At 40.7% G+C, this 18,823-nt stretch overlaps 1 protein-coding gene across 5 annotated transcripts in view; it reads right to left on the reverse strand.

The window, feature by feature from the left end:
- Positions 1 to 18,823, reverse strand: part of KLHL29 (kelch like family member 29) — a 571,650-nt gene that overhangs the window by 468,173 nt on the left and 84,654 nt on the right. The window contains exon 1 of one of the 5 annotated variants that reach the window (XM_074947524.1): positions 9,166 to 9,182. The exons of the other annotated variants lie outside the window; for them this stretch is intronic. The gene's annotated coding sequence lies outside the window, so the exon portion shown is untranslated. Of the gene's footprint in view, positions 1 to 9,165; positions 9,183 to 18,823 lie in introns of those variants that run through there. 5 annotated transcript variants of the gene reach the window in all.

Consider the following 18,823-nt stretch of genomic DNA (forward strand, 5'->3'; position numbering starts at 1 on the left):
ATAGTACTACTAATTGAGTGCCATGTGCTTAGAGCAGATATGGGCAGTTCAAACATCCCCAAGTACAGCCATTTCAGAATAAGGGAGTTTTTTTCTGCATACATGTAAACGGTCTAAATTCTGGTTACACCCACAATTTTCATTGTACTAAGCACTGTACAAATGCATAAAAACTGTTCCTGCCCAGAAGACCTTACAATATAAGACAAAGGATATGGGGAAACAGATGAACGGAAAGGTCAAGTTAACACCCAGATGAGAAGTCATACTTCAGGTCAGTGGCAGGGCTTGGAATACAACCCGGGACGAAATCCTAGCCCCACTGAAGTGAGTGGCAAAACTCGTTTGCCTTCAATGGGGTCAGGATTTCACTCATGGTTTCCAGAATTCCAGGTCAGTGTTCTATCTATTAGACCAGGGGTGGGCAAACTACGGCCCGCGGGACCGTCCTGCCTGGCTAAGCTCCTGGCTGAGGAGGCGAACCCCCGGCCCCTCCCCTGCTGGCCACCCTCCCCTGCAGCTACGCTGCCGCACGGGTAGTTCAACTTGCACCTGCCCACCTCGCAGGCTTTCAAATAAGCCTGTCCTGCCACTCTGAGCAGCCTGGTAAGGGTAAGGGGACAGCAGGAGGTCCCGGAGGCAGTCAGAGGACAGGGGGCAGTTGAATGGGACGGAGGAGCGGTCAGGAGACAGGGAGTGGGCGCATTGGATAGGGGGTGGGGTCCCAAGGGGTCGGGGGGTACAGGGAGTGGAGGGGGTTGGATAGGGGATGGGGTCCTCGGGGGCAGTTAGGGGACAAGGAGTGGGGGAGGGATGGATGGGTCAGGGGGTCCCAGGGGGCCTGTCAGGGGGCAGGGGTGTGGATAGGGGTTGGGGCAGTCAGAGGACAGGGAGCAGGGGGGTTGGATAGGGTGTAGGGTCCCAGGGGTGGTGATTAGGGGAGGGGGGGTCCCGAGAGGGGGCAGTCAGGGGACAAGGAGCAAGGGGGTTTGGATGGGTTGGGAGTTCTGAGGGGGGCGGGGGCCAGGCTGTTTGGGGAGGCACAGCCTTCCCTACCTGGCCCTCCATACCGTTTTACAACCCCAATGTGGCCTTCGGGCCAAAAAGTATTAGACCATACTGCCTCTCATACTACCGGTTCTAATGGCATACCCCATTTTAAGCACAGGGAATCACTCTAATAGCAGAATGAAGTTCAGATGCAGGGAGGAGGGACTGGCCAGTGGATAGAGTGCTAACTGAGCGGTGGGAGACCCTGGTTCAGTTCCTGTTCCTCCACAAGCATCCTCTATGGCACTGATCAACTCACGTAGTCTGTCTGTGCCTCAGTTCCCCATCTGTAAAATGGGGTTAATAGTATTTCCTACCTCATGGGGATGCTGTGAGGATAAATACATTAAAGATTGTGAAGTTCTCAGATACGATGGTGATGGAGGCCATTCCTAAGATACATTTTAAAGTACATTCTAAGTGTTAAAAGAATCCCCTCTAAACCCATTTCTTTGGTGATTAGACTACTTTAGACCAGATGGTCTCAATTTGTGGTCCATGGCTAGTCACTTGCTGCTATCTCTGCTAGTTTCCAGACTGGAGAGAAACAACAAGTGGGAAGAACAGTGTGGCAGCCTGCCCAGAGCAAGAGGACCTTTAAAATGTTAATCAGTAAATAAACTCAGAATCTGGCTATCTTCACTTTTGAACTGGTAAAGACACAAATGGTACCTGCTTGGACACGGCACTTCAAACAAAAGCCTGGGTCTAGTGTGGGGGCTCTGGGTTAGGACTAAGGAGTTCTTCTCCTGTCCCTCCCGCATTTTCCCTGAGATGATTGCAGGCAAGCCTTCTTAAATGGCCCCCGGCTTGTCTTTGCTTCGTGTCTCCTCCTGGCCCGTCTAGGCCCCTGGAGGAGTTAGTCTTGTTGGAAGTCCAGCCTGAGTGGGTTTTTTCCTGAGGAGGAGGTATCAGGGTGCCAAAGTCTCCAGCATGGGGAAGAAAAGTCATGACAGACTCCATCACAGGGAGATTAAAGGAGAAGAAATAACCAGGATTATTTTTCAAAACTTGCCCCATTCAGACTACATTAAGCACCTCTGACATGCTGTTTCTCGTGTAGGAAATTGCTAAAGTTGCCACAATGATGCTAAGTGATTATGAATGACAGGAGAGGTGGGAGCTGGGGGAAACTCCACACTCTGACAAAGTTGGAGAACCCCTGCTTCAGACAGCTCTGAGACATGTTTTCTATGAAATCTAGCCACACATCATTATTCAAGGATCTACTCTGAACCAGCTATAACTAAAATTAACTGTTTACAATTATTTTCATGGGCATGTTCAAAGAGCCACACTGGCAACCTGGTGAAACCTCAATGTTGACAGACCTTGAAATAAATTTTGATCTGGTGGGATATGTCCCCAGGTTTCAAGTAGTTAAAACACTGCACATCTATATGCTTTCCTACTTGCATAGCCTATTACACTGGTATACAGATGCCTATGCAGGCTCCCGCAGCAATGCAAACAATCTTCCCCCAAATAGTATAAACTTACTGAACACAGAATTGGTAGAGAAATACATTTCTGGTTAAGAATTGTTACTATCTGGCTGTGATTCAGGGCCCTATATCAGCGGGTCTCAAGGTTCCTGAACTTGAGGAAGCCCAATTGCCGTTAAAAGCCTTTTGCAAGGAGCTGAGTTCAAGTTTTTAAGTTTAAGTTTGCCTTTCCTATTCAGCCTTAACCTTCAGTATTGCTGCTGCTATTAGTGGGGAACTTCAGGTACATAGTGGCCTGCAGAATACTATTTGAGAAGCTCACAAAATACCGAGTAAATTGCATTTGTGGTAGTTGAAGAATGAATTACAGTCTTTGTAATTGGGGTGGGGGAGGTAATGGGAGCATCACCCCCTGAGAACACTGCTTCTTTACAGAAGTGTTTTTCTACAGTCACATGCTTTGTAGTATCAGTGTTGGACCTAAGAAACTTTGATCAACTGTGCCCCTTAAAAGTTACCAGTAAAAGTCAGAGCAGTATGGATATTGGTAATGAGGTCAGAATTTGTAGGAAATGTGGGAGATTAAGACCAAAATCTAAAAATAAATAGAGCTATACAGTGCATGAAACACCTGTATGAAACCCTGAAGGAGGGGCAAATAGATAGAAAGAATTTTCAGAGACTTCAAGAGACATTTTCAATGTTGCTTAAACTTTGAGAGTCCTTGGGAACATTATCAACAGAAATGTATGGGTAAACTTTTCAGAAGCACATAAATCATATATACAAAAGCACCTAAGTCACAAGGTGAAAATCAATAGGACAACCGCTTTTGAAAAATTTCACCTTCCAGTGCTTTGTGCTTTCTCCAAGGTATCCAGATTTCTTCGTAGTTGAATATTCTCCCAAAATTGTTGTTTTACTTTTGGTACTAGGATTTGCCCTTTTGGGGGATCAAGCAGGGGAAACAGTTATATTTTTCTCCTGACTTTCAATCTTGTCAGTCACTTCCCAGTCTCTCCTTAAATTTGGGGGCTAAATCCAATGTCCTTACTCAAACAAACAATCTCCCATTGAAGCCAGGATTAATAATTTCAGCTTTAGGACCCTAAACTTTAGTGTCTGTTCCACCAACAGGTGTGTCACTAGCATCGCATTTCCGCTCCATTCTATTGAGAGTTGCACATGTAGCAACTCATGAGGCTTCTCTACATGTAACTGTAGAACATCTCCAGAGTTCCCAGATCAGCTCTCACTTTTCTTCTCCTCCTGCAGCTGCAAGTGCTAGCAATTCAGAATAGCTAGAGGGCTCATTGCCCCCTGCCAAGCTTCCCCAGAGAGACCAACAGGTGCACAAGCCTCTGCAAGAATCTGACTATGAAGCCTGATTCTCGGCTGCTGGTGTCTGTAACTCTCAACCTCTGAAAAAATGTGATACGTAGGAGAGAAGGATTTCAAACATGTGTAGCAATGAACTAACAAAAAAGCAGAGCAGTTCCATTTCATCACACGTTATGAGTCATCATCCTTTTAGAAATTCATGTCTGAATTCTCATGATTTACATTTGCTAAAACTTTTTACGGTCCTCTGATAAGGTTTATTAACATTAATAGTTTTTTGCTATAAACACTATTTTTGTAGCAACAATCCTTTAAAATTCCTTTTTAAAGCTACGCCACTAAAGGAGTAACCTTTTCAATAGCACCTAAGTGACTCTATAAGCCTAAGTCCCATTTTCAAATCTGGGCTGAAGTCTCATTGAAAGTCCAGTGTGACTCAGATTCGTAAGTACCTAAGTCCAAGTCTTGTTTACTTTCAGTGAGACTCAGGCTCTTCAGAGAAAAGAGAGCGTGGACTAAGCTAAGGTATGGATTAAAAGTATAAAAGCTATTCCACACTAACTCCCTGCATAGACACTCTTATCCACATTGAAAGTTCCTTTTGGACGAAGTTAAAATTCACAAAGGTACTTTTAGCAGGGAACATGAGCATCCATGCAGGGAGTTAACGTGGAATTGCTATTTGCTTTAAATTCACACACTAGCCCATTCTGTACTAGCTTCTCCTGCAGACATGCCCTAAACTGCTCTTTGAAAATTGAAAAAGTGCTTTTGAAAAAATTTACCCAAGCTCTTTTCTTTAGGATAGATTGAACCCTTGTTAGATATTAATACTTACAACAAGCAAAACAATTAACAAACTTTAATTAATTAAAGATTAATTTTTAAGCTATGCTGTTTCACAGTTTGTTTTTTCAGTGGTTAATTCATTTTTAAAATCTTTAACATTAAAAAAATGAAAATAAAACTGATATATATTACACCCAAATGCTTCCATAATATAGAGTTAAGTTACTAACTGAAAATCATTTTAAGAAAAGATAAAAGTTTAAAATGCTGTTTTATAAAGGGTCAATTTTAAATACTTTGTCAGTTTTGTATAAAATATGTACAATTTCAAAACACATTTGACAATATTGGCACTATGTAAAATGTGGAGCTTTTCCAACTCAGTCTGAGCAGATAGAAAAAAAAAATACACCTGAAAAGTAGTGTGCTCAAGATATATGCTAGAGCCACTAAGTCGTACAAGAGAGTTGTTCTTCCTGTTACCTTTCACTGGCACCAAAAATAAATCTTGCCCCAATTCTCCAATGAAATCTCTGCAGAGATAATTAAAGGATCAGGGCCGAAAATTATAGCAAGTGTTTCCTCTAGAATTTGGCCCAATGGGATCAGAGAAAGACAAGATTTCAGTGATGTTCGTAACAACATCACTGAAATAACAACATGGCTCAAGGTATATATATTTCTTACAGGGGTTGGGGTAAGTCTCAGAAAAAACAGAACTGAGATTGGTCATAAGCAAACCCAATTCAAATTAATTTTCTCCAAAGCAGCCTGTATTTATTTTTTACAGACAAGGAGCCAAACAAATAATTTTTAAAACTGCCACCATCAGAGAACCAAAGTTAGTCATAATTTAGCCTGCATCTCCCCAACTCTTTCCCACAGTTGAACTCTCCCCCACTTACAGCTTCTTCTCCACCCCTCAACTGTCCCTCAGGCCACCACATACATATTTCTCTACAGCTCTTCTGTGGGAGCCCTTGCCCTTTCCTCTTTTGAAGGTGTGCTGCAGACAGCATTTCCATGGCCCTTCAGATCAAGCCAGAGACTGTAGCAATCAGGAACAGATGTCTTCTGGCTGGATCTGCATTTGAGCTGCCTCTTAAAAGATCTTGTTCACTTGGATAGGATGCAGTCTTCAGGCAGTCCATTGGGGTGTTTATCTGAAATCCCCCTCAATATTTAGGATCCCTCCTCTTAATTGCTTAAAAGCACTTTATAAACATTAACCCTTAACACCATTTTTTGGAGAGGTAAGTCTTACTGTCTCCACTTTACAGATAGGAAAACAAGAGACAGAGGTTATGGTAATTCTTTTTAAGTGGCCTCTCTGATTATTTTGAGTGCCCAGTTTGAGACACTTGGGCTCAATTTTCAGAGATCTGGAGGGCTTATAACTCCTTTTAAAGAAAATAGAAACTGTAGGTGCTCAGCATCTCTGGGGGAAAAATATCATATGCAAAGTATTTCAAGTTAGTCACTTAAAAAACTGAGTCACCCACAATTAGTGGACATTTGAAGATTTTGGCCTAATTGATTTGCCCCCAGTTGCACAGCAAGTCTTTGTCCTAGTAGAAGTTAAAACCCCTGTCTCCTGACACCCAGACCCCCACTCCAATTCCTAGCCAGCAACTCTGAGTAGCAATGGAGTTAAAATAGTGGGGTTTGTGTTTAAATAACCATGTATTTTTGTAAGTTAATTAGAAAAAGCATGTATTTGAGTTTTGACCTTCATTTTGATCTACAGACATTTTTAGATTTTTCTCACATTTAAAACGCAAAGACCATCGCATAGGTAAGAGCCATATCAATAACAAAAATTGTTTATCAGTTTTTGGGGTCTTGTGACTGAGACGCTAAAGACAACAATGACAGCAGAAACATTTAGGGAACTGCTAGCTATATTAGCTCCATTTATGTAGAAGTGTAATTTCATATTCTACGTCTAATTTCCCTGTTATTTTCAGTGCAATTTAAAAACCATTTAGGGGAGAGGGTCCTGTTAACAAAAAAAACAGAGAATTATTCTGTGGCTATGCAGTATGCACTCTCTTTTGCTCTCTCCTAATGTAAATTCTGAACAGCTCTTGGAGATTTTATACACCTACACAAGTTTCCATGAAAAAAAAACAAACAAAAAACAAAACAAAAAAACAACAGAAGCTTCTTTACTCTTAATTCATCTAGGTAGTTCAAAATCTATTGCTGCTGGGTGGACAAACACACATTGAACCTTTGCTAGAACCAGATGTTTGTCTCTAAAGCTGTCTGCACGTTGGGAACTGGATGGGTTTGACAAGTGTATTATCTTTCCTAGCACATTAAACAGAGTCTACATAACCTAATAGCAAAAGCTTTAAAACAAATATTAATAGGTGAGGAGGTGTGGGAGGAGGGAATTGCCACTAAGGAAAGTCATTGCACATACACATCTTGCTACTAATCACTAACATCGGCAGAAAGTGAAATACTTCCTCACATACAAAAGAGATTATTGTTTTCCTTTTGTAGCATTCATCATATACAAAATAATCTCATACTAATCACTGCATTTATCAGCCTGTGACGAAGAAAAAAACACAACCCAAGAACTGCCACAACATCTTACAGCTGACAGTTTAAGAGTGATAAATATAATGCTGGTCTCAGACTGCTACAAGGATTAGATTTAGCTGGAAAACAAGTAGTGCAGTTAACAGTTGGTATTGGGTCTAGTGTTAGGATTAGTAGGCAGTGCTAATCACAAGAAATGTAAAAGATTAGGAGGTGCTGGTTCCCAGTAAGGTTTTCAAGCACAAGTAAATGTTGAAATTCATTGTGGGATTAAAATACCACAAGTCTAAAAGAGGCGGAATATTAAAGTAGCAGCCAGATTCAGTTGGGCTGTCCTCAACCTTCCCTTGAGGATTAGAGACTCTGCTTTTTCCAGCTTTGTAAAATTATGTAGCGTGTCATAATGAAGGACGCTAAATATGCTTTTTACCATACCAAAGACAGCAAGCACTTTCAGTAAGGTACTGAGAAATGCATTACTGTGATATAAGGCAGACAGGTTAGGGGGAGAGAGATTCTGGTTACCAGGAGCTGGTCTAACACAGGTGCATAACTGCACATCAAAGTGCTTAGAAAGGGAAGATAATGTGAATTGCTAAGATACATAATGCGTGTATCTTTCATGCACTAACCAGACTAGGGTGCACCTTAACGCATTGGTTTCTGGTTCTTCATGGCGGGTCTAAGATTACCTTCATCTTCCATTCTGCTTAAGTCATCAATTGCCAAAGACAAATAAAGATCCCCAATGTTAATGCTGAAGCTAAAGCTGGGCAAAAAACATGAAAGAAATTTAATAAAAAAAATTTTCCTCGATTTTTTTTAAAAGTCTGAATGTGAAGTTTGGATGAGTAATTTCACTAAAACATTTCAATCAATTCTATCTGTAACACTGAGCTTCCTGACTCACTTTCTTTTCCATATGGAAGTCTCTGTCCCAAGGATTCTCAACATCTCAACGCACCACTGCCAAGGTTAGGCTGAGAGCCATATGTAGGCCTCTATTTGGTCAGTAGTGTGATGTCTACAGGGGAATGGAGGCACTTACACACTGCGGGCCAGATCTTCCATTGACTGGATTCTGTCTTATGTCATTTGGCAGTGACATAAACCCAAGTCTTTCTCACCTATCCCACCCTTTTCCAGAGATTCTCCACAGGGCTGGGGATGACGGGTCAATGATGTCCTCACCTCATTGCCTGCCCACTCCTTCACCAGCCTGCCTAGAATACATCTCTCCCTCTGTGAAGCCCCTAGGAGGGGCCTCTAAGGGTACGTCTACATTGCAATTAAACACCTGTAGCTAGCCCGTATCAGCTGTCTCAGGCTGGGCTAAGGGGCTGATTAATTGTGATGTAGATGTTTGGGCTCAGGCTGAAGCCCAAGCTCTGGGACCCTACCCGCCTTTTGTTTAATTGCAGTGTAGACATACCCTAAGGAGACCAGGTGTTGCTGACCCACCACCACCTCCTTTCCACAAGGGAATGGAAAGATATACACTGGGAGAGTGCCCTCTATAAGTTTACCTAGGGATTGCTGGGCAAGGGAGGTGGGGAATGATCTCAGCCAAATCTATTTAACTATTTTCTAGTGCTCATTTTCATTGAAGTGCTTCTCGTGCAGTTAGCTGCACTTTTAGCTTCCATATGATTTTGCCTTTCTTCTTTTTCTCCTCAGAATGAACTCCTTTCTCCCTCTGCTACTGGCACCTGAAAAATCACCGATTTATGAGAGTTATAAAACAGTCATATTAAATAATAGAGGTGAACACTCCGTGTATGATTTCTGCAAAAGTCTTTTCAGAAGAGATAAATTTATTCACTGCATTATGGAACAGTTTGAGAAAACAAGATCATACAATGTACAGCAGTGCCTCTATATTTAAATTGTGTCATTTCTATTCATGAGCACTCTGATTAGATACACTACAAAAATCATCAGTAAGAAATAAATAATTCTACCAAATTAATAGTTGTTGATTTTTTACCTGCAAATGTAAGTAGCATCTCATTCACACTAGATAAAGCTGCCATAATTTGGATGCATGGATCATGTTGGTTCAAGCCTACAAAGTATATTGAGTGAGTTATTCATCTGCATTTTCTTAGTATTAAACATATTCTTTCAAAATAATAATGAAAAAGTTATGTAGTGAGTTAAGATTGGATGAGAAATACTTTAATTTGAAAGGTTTGGTGACTAAGACTTCCACAAGTAGGTTGAGAGAAATAAATGGCTGAAAATGCACAGCTTGGGTTGAAAGGGGGGACTCTGGAGGGATATTGCTAAACTGTCCCTGCCAAAGAGGATTTATCCCAAGCTCATAAAATATACTTCTGAGAAACAGTTTTGGTTTGTGCCCTCAAAATGCACCAAGCAGCATGAACTACTACTAATGTAACTGGATAACAACACCAACCCGCCCCTACAAGAGAGCCCACTGTACCAACTCTGCAAACTACTCCATTTGAACTATGTGGGCAAGTTGTGACAAATGCCTCATAACATGAAGTTATTTAGCAGGAAGCCCAACCTAATATCCTATATTTAAGCCAAATGCATTTTACTGAGCTACTGTATGTTCTAGATAGATACATATCAAAGTATGATGAGTGCAGTACATACACTAGACTTATCAACCCACAAAACACATTACACACCCTTAAGGAATTTGTCTGATTTGAAACAACAAGATATTCTCCTAAAATCAAATAATTTCCAGAACATTTCAAAAATGAATGCATAGCTGAATATCTTAAGGACACCTTGTTTGCAAAGCAGCCAGACAATACATATCGAAGAATTAGGTATTGCAGGCAAAGCAAAATCAAGAAACAGCTGCACGCATGTGCAATCTGATGGTTATTAGCAAAACAGGGGTAAAATAACAAACAAAAATAATAAAAAAAATAGAAAAAAACCCGACAACAAAATCTCAGTTCACAGTAAAGATTTTGGAAGCCCATTTGCACATAAATTGGAAAACACAATTCTTGTATTAGCAATTGATGAAGAAACAACATACCTTAAACTCCTAGTACATTTGAAATTATTTCCTTTGGTTCAAAGCTGATAATCCTGTAACTGCCAGTAACTAAATGGTGACTTGTCAGACTTGCTCTGAATGTGGAACGTTTGCACAGGTTTTTACTAACCCAAAGCCATTATCAAAACTATCAAAATTACAGTAATTAGATTTACTATACCATAAATTGTTATTTTAGCCATTTAAATGTTTAGTGAACATAACAAGATTGGATTGGTTTTCAAGGGTTACTAGCATAAATATACCCTCACACATACAGTACACTTTGTCAATTTCGGCTTCCCATAAATCAAATATACAACCAATCATCCTTTTATGCTAGATATTAACGGCAATTCCATTATTCAAATCTAGCTAGTGTAGATTCTCCCTTCATAGAGATGTAAAGCAGTTCTGAGTAGACTTTTAAGTAGGCAGTGGAAGATTCTAATCTTACTAAAATCCTCTTACTATAACTTTAGAGCAGACAAAGATGAGGGGGTCTGCATTTCTCAGTTTATCTAGTCTGTTAAGAAGGCAGTTTTTAACTCCTGTAACCAGTGAAATATTAAAAATCCTTTTGCATGCTTAAAGGACTGTATCCTTCCTTAATAAAATAAGAGACACTCAGTATAATTGTTTTTGCTCATGTATCACGAAGAAGAGATACAATTAAAGGTTCTTATCACTATATAGAAACCTCTTTCAGAGAATTACTAAAATGAGTTTGCAAGTTGTCTAATTTTCTGCTTAAAACTACATTTTTACATTCAGTGCAAAATGAAGTGTAAAATATACATATATTTACATCATCTACCAAACTCCAATTCAAATAAACAAAACAAAAAAAACTTTGCTATCATTTACACAGCACAATCTGTTCTACCACTGGCTTTCTTCTCTCCCTCATCTTTCCTCAACCTCTCATTCCATGAACACAGAAACATGGCAACTAAGAGGATTTATATTTCAATAATTCATCTCTTTTGCAGTCATGTCTAACTATACACCAAATTCATCCACAATGCTAGCCCAATTTAGCTGATTCAAATAGTATTTTAAACAGTGTTCTGTAGTGATGGTCACAAAAGGCTTATAGGAAACTTTGCACAGTTTGTGTTTATGTTAAAAACTGCTCTACAGCATGTGACGAAACTCTACCCAGTCTGAGGGGGACACAATACCAGCCATCTCCTACCCAAATGCTACACTTATTTTGTAGAATTGCTCTTGCACAATAGGCTTATTTTTCATTTCTCTGTCTCTGTCTGTAGGTATGGAGGGAGGCCTACAAAATAATTCTTCCACCGAGAATAAGCAGATGAGTAAATTTTTTTTTCAATGGTGGGGAGCCCGGCTGCAGTAGAAGCTGATTTAACTTGTGAAAATTAACTCCGGCAGCATGGGCTGCGGGACTTGCTCATCTGATCCTGAAGCCATGTCACCTCAAGCTAAGATCCTATTAGGTTTCAAAAGCCAAGTGTAGTCTGGTCTTTTACCTGTATTGTCAGCCACCAAAGATCTCCTTATAAGATGTGATGCTGACCATTCAGCTAGTAGCTTTCTTCCTTCTGCGACAGAAATGAACTTGTATTCCAACCGAGTGATGATGATCCTTTGCAGCAATGTCTGTTGGTTGACTTGTACACCTGATATTCTAACCAACTGCGGTCGTGGTAAAGATCACATAGCACTTTCTCCAGGGTTAAAATCCCTACCTTGTGTTATGGGGAAATTCCAGTTAAAGTAACCCTATTCCACCTACCTAAAATTCCCTCGTAGTTTCAGTAGAATCCCTGCTTTCCACACAAGTACTTCAGAAAGGTGGTGTGAGGGTAAATTAATCTTTATTAAATGCTTTCAGAATTTGTACTGAAACTGCCATGATCAACAAGTATGGATTTAATTAATGAAGACTTGAGTGGTTGATGAGGAGATGGATATACTCTTGGAGGTCAATGGAGAGAGTTCTTGTAGAGAATCCCCAGTTCTCTTACACTTGAGGTCATGTTTATTGCTGCAGTAGATTGTAACAGACTCAGTGCAGTAAATGAGAGAAAATCTATAGCTTGAAAATTTTTAAACTCACTGGGAAAAAGGTATCTGAAAATTTAGATTCTTTATGTTGACTCCCTGATTGAGAACCCAAGCTCTCTTTTACTGCACAAAGGCTTCAGTGTGTGGTGAAGTAGTTTGGGAGAGGGGTGGGGTTGGGAAAACTCAAGCTCTCACATAACCTAGAACCATTCTTGTGACTTTGGATATCTGAGAGACACAGGAACAATTTGCTTAAAGTCAACAAAGTAGAAACCAAATATGGTACTGAAAATTTCAGGAGAAGAAAATTGACATTTCTGGAGAGATGCTACCGTGCTTTGTTTGTGAAGAAAAAAGGGCTGCTGAAGTGAAGAATCATTCTGGGATATAGGAACTGCCAGTGGTTTAGTAACCAGCTGCAGTACCACAAATGAATTTTCTTGGTCAAGCTTATATTTTCAAATCCACTGAAGTGGAGATTGATTGCATCAAAGACTGAGGAAGGCACTAGAGACATGTTGAAAGGGGAGCTGGACAAAAGAAAATAAATATTGAGAACATTATTTTATTTGGTTTACTGTGCAGACCAGCAATGGCTCATTTGAAATTGGCATGTGGTTTTTTGTGTATACACCACACAGATATTATTCATGGTAATGAAATAATATATTTGGTGAAGAGTTATATTTTGCATTACATGTTTTGGAGAGTTTGGTTAGGAAAATGTTGAAATAACTTTATTGGGCATCCTATTTATGACGTGTCTATTCTAGAAGTTCTATTTTGAGACCAGTCATAATTTATATTCATATTGCACATTGGAGATTATATATATATATATAAAAGATACTCAGTGTTGTTGGTTATGCTGTGGAAGTCCTCTTTAAATTTAAATACATTTAAGACTTCTTTTTTTTTTTAAAGTTGCATGAACTGGGCACCCTGCTACAGACTGAGATAGCTTGCTACCCCATTTTTTGTAAACTGCTAATGCACATTTGCTCAGCAAACCTTCTGTGTGCAATGAAGATTTTCTCCTTAACTTTTTTATACTAGGAGCCTAATAAAACGTCTTGGTTTAGAATTGTTTTTATTTAAGAGGACTATAATGTTTTATTATGGATACAAAATTTTGTGCATGTGTATTAATATACACATGACTAGAGAGTATTGTGACAGGGTCAGGCCGGAGGGCTACAGGAGAGTGATAGAAGGTAGATATATTAGCCCCAGATTAAGCAGACCCCTTTTCCCTGAGTAAGACAATTAACTGTTCCAGAACAATCAGGAAGTTGCTGGAACCAATTAAGGCAGGCTAATTAGGACACCTGGAGCCAATTAAGAAGCTACCAGAATCAATTAGGACAGGCTGGCTAATCAGGGCACCTGGTTTTAAAAAGGATTACACTTCAGTTAGTGAGGTGCGTGCGAAGAGCTGGGAGCAATAGACGCACAAGAAGCTGAGAGTGAGTAGGTGTACTGCTGGAGGACTGAAAAGTACAAGCAGTATCAGACATCAGGAGGAAGGTCCAGAGGTGAGGACAAAGAAGGTGTTGGGAGGAGGCCATGGGGAAGTAGCCCAGGGAGTTGTAGCTGTCACACAGCTGTTACAGGAGACACTATAGACAGCTGCAATCCACAGGGCCCTGGGCTGGAACCCGGAGTAGAGGGCAGGCCCGGGTTCCCCCATCCCTCCAACTCCCGATTTGATATAAGAGGAGTTGATCTGGACTGTGCCCACCAGAGGGGAAGGTCTCTGGCCTGTCCCCCGACCCATTAGGTGGGCCAGCAGAGACTGCGGGGATTGTTCTCCTTTTCCCCATGCTGGCCACTGAAGAGGTTAGCCGAGTGAATGGCAGGTTTGTGCCACTAACAAAAGGAGCCAAACTGAGGACTGCCGTAAACCTCTGAGGCGAGCAAATCCACCAGAAAGCGCAGAACCCACCAAGGCAGAGGAGGAACTTTGTCACAGTATGTATAAACTGGTTCTAATCCAGCCCCACTTTTTCACAATAGTCCATGTCCACAACAATGTGATTTACAGTAACGTCTATTACTTTGTAATTTCTGATCTCTGGTGATGGTGGACATAATTCTTACTGCCTTCCTTTATGAATGTGACGCTTTATTTGTAAGGTTTCCCCCTCCGTACTGAAAATCTTGATCTTGCTGTGAAGAAACTCAACACTGTTAGAGAAAAATTTAGTGCTAAAATACTCTGACCTTTACAAGGATCCTGTTTGCATGTTACAATATATTTTCCTATCATAACAACAGAAAGTCCCTTGTGTTCCATTTAGAAAAAAGACATCTTCCAGTAACAGCATACTGTGATCAATAACATTTTCTTAATATATTATATTACCTCTCACTGAAAATCTGTCACTAGACATATCAGACTGCATGGGGGGAAATTCCTGACAAAATTCAAAATGGTAAACAAGATGCTGCAAATTAATTCTATCCCACAGTGATCTTTCTTTTCTTGAACAATGTGACAAGTCTATGCCATCTGACTTCAGCAGAAGCTTTTGCATCTTGAAACAGAGGTATCTGCTCCAACTACCATAGTGATTGTTATTTTAGTCTGTGTAATGTTGTGTTGAAATACGTTGCATGGTTTAAATCATAGAATATCAGGGTTGGAAGGGACCTCAGGAGGTCATCTAGTCCAACCCCCTGCTCAAAGCAGGACCAATCCCCAACTAAATCATCCCAGCCAGGGCTTTGTCAAACCTGATCTTAAAAACTTCAAAGGAAGGAGATTCCACCACCTCCCTAGGTAATGCATTCCAGTGTTTCACCACCCTCCTAGTGAAAACGTTTTTCCTAATATCCAACCTAAACCTCCCCCACTGCAACTTGAGACCATTACTCCTTGTTCTGTCATCTGCTACCACTGAGAACAGTCTAGAGCCATCCTCTTTGGAACCCCCTTTCACGTAGTTGAAAGCAGCGATCAAATCCCCCCTCATTCTTCTCTTCCGCAGACTAAACAATCCCAGTTCCCTCAGCCTCTCCTCATAAGTCATGTATTCCAGTCCCCTAATCATTTTTGTTGCCCTCCGCTGGACTCTTTCCAATTTTTTCACATCCTTCTTGTAGTGTTGAGCCCAAAACTGGACACAGTACTCCAGATGAGGCCTCACCAATGTTGAATAGAGGGGAACGATCACGTCCCTCGATCTGCTGGCAATGCCCCTACTTATACATCACAAAATGCCATTGGCCTTCTTGGCAACAAGGGCACACTGTTGACTCATATCCAGCTTCTCGTCCACTGTAACCCCTAGGTCCTTTTCTGCAGAACTGCTGCCTAGCCATTCGGTCCCTAGTCTGTAGCGGTGCATGGGATTCTTCCATCCTAAGTGCAGGACTCTGCACTTGTCCTTGTTGAACTTCATCAGATTTCTTTTGGCCCAATCCTCCAATTTGTCTAGGGCCCTCTGTATCCTATCGCTACTCTCCAGTGTATCTACCTCTCCTCCCAGTTTAGTGTCATCTGCAAACTTGCTGAGGGTGCAATCCACTCCATCCTCCAGATCATTAATGAAGATATTGAAGAAAACTGGCCCCAGGACCGACCCTTGGAGCACTCCACTTGATACTGGCTGCCATCTAGACATGGAGCCATTGATCACTGCCCGTTCAGCCCGACAATCTAGCCAACTTTCTCTCCACCTTATAGTCCATTCATCCAGCCCATACTTCTTTAACTTGCTGGCAAGAATACTGTGGGACACTGTGTCAAAAGCTTTGCTAAAGTCAAGGAACAACATGTCCACTGCTTTCCCCTCATCCACAGAGCCAGTTATCTCATCATAGAAGGCAATTAGATTAGTCAGGCATGACTTGCCCTTGGTGAATCCATGCTGACTGTTCCTGATCACTTCCCTCTCCTCTAAGTGCTTCAGAATTGATTCCTTGAGGATGTGCTCCATGATTTTTCCAGGTACTGAGGTGAGGCTGACTGGCCTGTAGTTCTCAGGATCCTCCTTCTTCCCTTTTTTAAAGATGGGCACTACTTTAGCCTTTTTCCAGTCGTCCGCGACTTCCCACGATCGCCATGTCTCATTTCATCTGAGACCACAATCTACAGGCTTTGAAACATTAAGTTTAGGAAATAGATGTATAGGCCTCATATACATTTTAAAATATGTATCTTTTAAGCCAGAATCCTGAACATAAGTGTTGTTCACTTTCAAATCTACTGTGCCCTGATGAATATCTGTTACTCTGTACAGAGGTGGATCCTGAGAAGAACTGAGTACCTACAACATCAATTGAAATAGCTCAGATCTGCACTATTGAAGTCAACGGGTGCTTTCCTGTAATAAGTATTATTATTAAGCACCCCAGTCCTAGGTACTAACCCACATTGCTACATCAACAACAGCAGGATCAGGCCTGCCAGTGTTAAAAGCAGCAGTAGCTGCTCAGCATCTCTGAGAGGGCCCATCCTGCAAAACTTAAGCATGTGCAAAATTTGGTCAACGGGACTGATGACATTCATATAATCATGCGTGCACCCAGGATCAGAGTCAGAATCAGTACCTACATTAATACCACAAACAGAATAAATGGTGCACAGTTTTTTAATATTTATACTATGATAACATCCATTGTGCTAGGTGTTTCTCAAACACATGGGAAGATGCTGTCCCTTCTCAGCTGAATTTAGTCTAAGGCCTAAATCCAACAAAGTACTTAAGCACACACGTAACTTTAAGCCCATGGAGTAGTCCAACTGAACAGAAAGGGACTGTTCATGCGTTTAAAGTGAAGAAGGCGCATAAGTGCTTTCATGAATAAGAGTCTAAGAAGAAAAGTGAGATATGAAGTGTCAGGGGAAAAGGATATAATTTTTAATATACAATTATAATTCCCGCAACCCATTAAACTTATAAAGCAAATGCCAACATTCTCCCCCCCCTCCATCCATCCCACAAGCCATTACTGAGAGATTGAGTTCCTCTATGCACTGTGCAGAACTGAATCTGGCAAAGGGATCAGGAATTCCTTCATCTCAGGAAACAGGTCCATCGATGAGAGGCAGCACAGAAGAAGATATGGCAACGTTTGCATGCAAGAAGTAAGCAAACAAACATGTGAGGCTTGCATCACCGAGGGAGTAAAAGTACAGGTGTGACATAAGAGCAAAGTAGAAGGGAAGGACAGAAATGTGAAGTGCCTTGAGGGTAAGATCAACTTAAAAGAAAAAAACTACCCAGCAGAACTCCATATAATTAGCATGCACAAAATATCCTCGGTGGTGAACAATTTCATTTGTAATAAATAAAATCTGCAATCCAGGCAACATCATGGCCTGATGACTCATGATCCATTCATAATTATCACTCATCTCAGCCCTAAATGAGCTCATTATTATTAAACCTGACAAAAATATTTTAAACTGCTCTTGTAAAAGGAAATTAATTTAAAAAGATATCACATTTCCACGCTTTGTTTCTAGTCCTAAACCTTGACTGTGTAAAATGGCAGCTGCGTAGCAACCCTCATATGTCTTTCCTTTGACTTTTAACAAGCGATTTAGATACAAGCATCTAATCTGTATGGTAACATAAAACATTAGAAACTATACTTCTGCGGGTTAAAAGCAACCTATTAACAGTGTAGAGATAACATATGAATCCAAGTATATATTTTATACTATAAACATAAGTATTTTGACTTTTTTACAGTGTCTTTCTCCCAAGGAACTAAAAGTATTTAACTGTTTCTGGAGGTCTCACAGCATGTCTGTGAATTAGAGGGATAGACTCTCCATTTTAAAAAACAAGGAAGCTGAGGCACAGTAGTTACAAAGGAAGTGTGTTCCTCAGTTTCCTTGGGAATAGAACCCAGATATAACTCGCAAGCCTGGAGTAGTTATGCTGTGGCTAGCACTATGGCTATCGATAGAAGCTACATATAAATACATAAATCAACAGGACCATATTGATTAAGCAATGTTCTCCCTTTCACTTACAAAATTTAGACAGGCAACACCTGATCAGCATTCATAGAATATTTGTTAGTATTTCCTGTGTCTCAGCTGGAGAAAATCCACCTTCCTTCCTGAAATCATGCTATTCTCTAATTGTGCAATACTGTGAGTGTATATGGAGCATGCTTCCCAGAATGATCCTCTGTTTAGCAGATTTGCAGACGTGATTAGATTGCCTCATCTTAACATGTATAACAATGGTTATTCGGAAAAAAAAATCCCATCTCTTTTTAAGATACAGAACTCTGAACTTTTCTGGATAAGTGAATTTCCCACTGTGTGAAGGAGAGTTACTGCTTAGTTTCTGTTCCATATGCCAATACATATCACATTAGACTCCTACTTAAGGTATTATGGATACTGGACGTCAGTGCAGCTAGCATTTTCAACTTTGTTTCACTTGCTTTTCTCCCCAACTGAATGAGTCAATGAAAACTGAAATCTTTGCTTCAAACTACCTAAGACGCAGAACAGAAATTTTAAAGCAGCAAGGCTACATCAGAGATAAAAGCAGCGTTCTTATACTTCTGGCTTTGGTACAGAGGGTGGAGACGTTCCTATGGCCTCTTTTGTTTT

The sequence above is a fragment of the Natator depressus genome, chromosome 3 (genome assembly GCF_965152275.1).
Source record: "Natator depressus isolate rNatDep1 chromosome 3, rNatDep2.hap1, whole genome shotgun sequence".
Classification (NCBI taxonomy): domain Eukaryota; kingdom Metazoa; phylum Chordata; order Testudines; family Cheloniidae; genus Natator; species Natator depressus.